The sequence below is a fragment of the Oncorhynchus clarkii genome, chromosome 6, assembly GCF_045791955.1.
Source record: "Oncorhynchus clarkii lewisi isolate Uvic-CL-2024 chromosome 6, UVic_Ocla_1.0, whole genome shotgun sequence".
NCBI lineage: Eukaryota > Metazoa > Chordata > Actinopteri > Salmoniformes > Salmonidae > Oncorhynchus > Oncorhynchus clarkii.
In genome coordinates this window covers 82,380,619-82,385,755 of record NC_092152.1, presented here as the reverse complement: position 1 = coordinate 82,385,755, position 5,137 = coordinate 82,380,619, and positions in this window count along the sequence as shown.

The window sequence follows — 5,137 nt, the reverse complement described above, 5'->3', positions numbered from 1 at the left end:
TTATGGGCTGCGTTCATTCACTAGCGGTCTACATGGTTTATTTCAACCTCTGCTGGCTATGGGTGTTAGTTATGGACAACCAGGAGATGAATGAGAGGCAATATCACAATGGACTCCTCCAGATGATATTGACATGTGTTTTGGAGAGAGAGAGAGAGGGGGGGGGGGGGGGGGGGGTAGGTTATGTGTCTCTCCAAGTCATTCTCATTCTCTCCTACTTCCTCTCTCTTTCTCATTCTCTCCTACTCCCTGTCTCCTTCTCATTCTCTCCTACTCCCTCTCTCCTACTCCCTCTTTCCTTCTCTCCTACTCCCTGCCTCCTTCACTAACTACTCCCTCTCTCCTACTCTCCCTCTCCTACTCCCTATCTCCCTCTCTCCTACTCCCCCTCTCCTTCTCCCTCTCTCCTTCTCTCCTACTCCTTCTCTCCTACTCCCTCTCTCCTTCTCCCTCTCTCCTACTCCCCTCTCCTTCTCCCTCTCTCCTTTTCTCCTACTCCTTCTCTCCTACTCCCTCTCTCCATCTCCTTCTCCCTCTCTCCTTCTCTCCTACTCCCTCTCTCCTTCTCTCCTACTCCCTCTCTCTCTCTCTCCTACTCCCTCTCTCTCTCTCTCTCCTACTCCCTCTCTCCCTCCTACTCCCTCTCTCCCTCCTACTCCCTCTCTCTCTCCTACTCCCTCTCTCTCTCTCTCCTACTCCCTCTCTCTCTCTCCAACTCCCTCTCTCTCTCTCCTACTCGCTCTCTCTCTCTCCTACTCCCTCTCTCCTACTCTCTCTCTCTCTCTCTCCTACTCCCTCTCTCTCTCTCTCTCTCTCTCTCTCTCTCTCTCTCTACTCTCTCTCTCTCTCCTACTCTCTCTCTCTCTCTCTCTCCTACTCTCTCTCTCCTACTCTCTCTCTCTGTCTGTCTCTCTCTCTCCTACTCTCTCTCTCTCTCTCTCATACTCTCTCTCTCTCTCTCTCTCTCTCTCTCTCTCCTACTCCCTGTCCTCTCTTTCCTTTCCTTTCTTTCCACAAGCATTTTTATTGAATACGATCAACACTTTTTAGTACTTTATGTACATTTCTTCAGATTTAAAAAAACAACAACATGCCAATATTTGGCTAATTGATTGACCCATACAGTAACTATGGTCTGTATTTTATAAGTGCATTTATTTTATGTAGTATTTAATCATATGATTGTATGAGAACGTGTGAGCCAGAGGAAAAATCCTACGTCGTTCAGAATGCTGAAGAAACATTTACGTAACAATGAAACAATGTTACACTGTTTTAATGAAGCACTGTAAAACCTTTAGGAGTCACTCACTGTGATGTGTAATACAGATCGGTTTCTAAAAGGTAAAGATTGGAATGTTATAGTGAACATCCCACTGTAACTAGAGCTCGAAAGAAAGGCATTTCACTGTACTTGTGCACGTGACCTTGAAACTTGAAACAATAATTGTCTAGTGTCGTGTGTTTTATGTACTGCAATAAACCTGTCTTTGACCAGCACTGTGTGTGTCTCTCTCTCTCTCTCTCTCTCTCTGTGTGTGTGTGTGTGTGTGTGTGTGTGTGTGTGTGTGTGTGTGTGTGTGTGTGTGTGTGTGTGACATCTTTCTCCTGGTCCAGAACAGATCTATCCTGTTCATGTGATTTATACAACCCAACACATTTATAAGGTGTTAAGATCATATTGAAGTAGGTGCACTGTGTTAACAGGAACTGAGCCGTATACTATAGAGATTCACATGGCTCTGTAGGGGATATCCTGAGAGATCCTCACAAGCTATCTGATGACATCTATGGGACGTGTCCCAAATCAAATGTGCCGAATACATCAGGTATTACCTTACCTTACTACCGTGAAATGCTTACTGACAAGCCCTTAACCAACAATGGAGTTAAGAAAAAAAGTACCTAATAAACTAAAGAGAACAAAGTAACACAATAACAATAATGAGGCTATAAACAGAGGGTACCCTATCCCCTATAGCGCAGTAATGTTGCCCTGCGCCCTATGGACCCTGCTGCACTATATAGGGAGGAAGGTGACATTTTTGGATGCCGTCTTTTTGAGGTTTTATTTTAATTTGATATACTATCATGCCATTGTCTTTTCTGTGTCATTCATCTGTTTGTAGTGCCAGTCCTGTGTTACCACAACTGCCCTCTAGAGGGAGTAGATCCCCACGGTCTTCAGTCAAACCAACTTGGATGGAGATTACTGGCTCTGCAGTTTTAAGAGCCGTATATCCAAGACCACTGATTCCCAGGGTAACCCATTCAGTCAAAGAGAGCAGAAATCATTCTCAACACATTAAGGGACTAAATTCAAACTCCACCTCCCCTGTCATGGCTTTCATACTTGGGATGAATGTTTTGCTTTTCCAAAGCTGAAAGTCACACACACACACACACACACACACACACACACACACACACACACACACACACACACACACACACTCCTGACTGACACAGAATTCTCCCAGGATTGTTCCCACCAGAGCAGGCTTGAAAACAGCAAATGCGGGCCACAACTCTACTTCACCGTGTGGAATGACAGACTCACAGGCTGAGAGATGCCTCTGTCTGTTTCTGTCTGTCTGCATGCACTGTGTCTGTTTGTATATGTATGTCTGTATCTGTCTGTCTGCATGTACTGTGTCTGTCTGTATCTGTCTGTCTGCATGTACTGTGTCTGTTTGTATATGTATGTCTGTATCTGTCTGTCTGCATGTACTGTGTCTGTCTGTATCTGTCTGTCTGCATGTACTGTGTCTGTCTGTATCTGTCTGTCTGCATGTACTGTGTCTGTTTGTATATGTATGTCTGTATCTGTCTGTCTGCATGTACTGTGTCTGTCTGTATCTGTCTGTCTGCATGTACTGTGTCTGTTTGTATATGTATGTCTGTATCTGTCTGTCTGTATCTGTCTGTCTGTATCTGTCTGTCTGTATCTGTCTGTCCGTCTCCGTCTGTCTGTATCTGTCTGTCTGTATCTGTCTGTCCGTCTCCGTCTGTCCATTTCCATCTGTCCGTCCGTCGGCCTGTCTTACCACCTGACTGTCTGGAGCTCAAATAAGACACATACAGCCTCTGGGTCAAAGGTCATGTCCTAGCTCTCTCCTATGTGAAACTCAACTCCAAGTTAACTGTAGAGGGGAGGCAGGGATGGGGTTGGGGTGCATCCTAGTGCTAAAACACCTATATTAAATGAATTGGTGGTTGAATCAGGTGTGTTAGTGCTGGGCTGGAACAAAGAATACTGTGTTGTAGGAAGAGCGCAGGTCTTGACCTTTTTGGCGCAGGAGTTTGGTGTGCTTGTTCTGATTGGAACTGTATGGTCATTGCTTCAAGCCAGGCTTGTTTACATTTATCTACAAGGTGGAGAGATTCTTTAACAGTTGTGAATGACACATTTCCCATTGGTGGGCAAGAGAGACGGACATCGCTGAAAGGATTGTTGATACGAGCCAGGTATAACTATGGTGAGTCACAAACCTGGATGAGATGGAGAGAATAGAAAGCTGGCTGCAGTCTGTCAGAGGTGGGTTTACCTGGGTCGTGTTCAACCAAACAGAAGAAAACTAACTGAAACAGGAAGGGACTTACCCGGGCTTGTCCAATAAGACATTTGAGTTGTTCATTTCAATTTTTTCAGTCGCATGCACTAATCAAATCAAATCAAATCAAATGTATTTATATAGCCCTTCGTACATCAGCTGATATCTCAAAGTGCTGTACAGAAACCCAGCCTAAAACCCCAAACAGCAAGCAATGCAGGTGTAGAAGCACGGTGGCTAGGAAAAACTCCCTAGAAAGGCCAAAACCTAGGAAGAAACCTAGAGAGGAACCAGGCTATGTGGGGTGGCCAGTCCTCTTCTGGCTGTGCTGGGTGGAGATTATAACAGAACTTCGCCAAGATGTTCAAATGTTCATAAATGACCAGCATGGTCGAATAATAATAAGGCAGAACAGTTGAAACTGGAGCAGCAGCACGGTCAGGTGGACTGGGGACAGCAAGGAGTCATCATGTCAGGTAGTCCTGGGGCATGGTCCTAGGGCTCAGGTCAGTTGAAACTGGAGCAGCAGCACGGCCAGGTGGACTGGGGACAGCAAGGAGTCATCATGTCAGGTAGTCCTGGGGCATGGTCCTATGGCTCAGGTCCTCCGAGAGAGAGAAAGAAAGAGAGAAGGAGAGAATTAGAGAACGCATACTTAGATTCACACAGGACACCGAATAGGACAGGAGAAGTACTCCAGATATAACAAACTGACCCTAGCCCCCCGACACATAAACTACTGCAGCATAAATACTGGAGGCTGAGACAGGAGGGGTCAGGAGACACTGTGGCCCCATCCGAGGATGAACACACCTCTGAATGAGCACACCTCTGAATTCAGCAAGAAAATGTTGGATAAAAGACTGAGAAAAAGGCTTTGTCCCAAATGGCATCGGGTTCTGGTCAATAGAAGTGCACTTTATAGTGAATAGGGTGTCATTTGGGATCGCTACTTACTGCCTGCTATGACATAAGTAATTTTCCAGGGCCCTATGGCTTGGGGATTATAATGTCAAAGTGAGGTGCACAGATTGTGTGTGTGTGTATGTGTGTGTATGTGTGTGTGTGTATGTGTGTGTGTATGTGTGAACATCTGTTAAATATCTGTATGTGACCAATCATTTTGATTTGATTGATGTGGAGTCATTTGAAAGTGTCAAGTTGATCACATTGCCCTAGTCTATCAGTGACGAAAATCACTTCCCAGTCACTCTACCCTGCAGGGTTCCATAACTGGTGGCTCGCGGGACGAATTTGGCCCATGGGTGATTTTACTTGGCCCCCAAGTTTTCTGAGCGAACTTGTTTTATTGTTGTACATAAAGACTGTAAAAACACCTGGAAATCATCTCCAAGGGATTTTCATTTAGAAAATCTGTTTGTAAATATTCCCATGCATAGTAGACGTGATTGTATACAAATGTAAGTAAGGTTTGAAATTACTATGTTTTTGTCAAATGTTGTATCTGTTTTGGCTTCTTGCGGTCAATCTGCAGTCTACAATTGATTTGTAATTACATTACGGCCCCCTGACCATCTGCCCAAGAAAGAAATCTGCCAGCGGCTGAATCTAGTTGATGATCC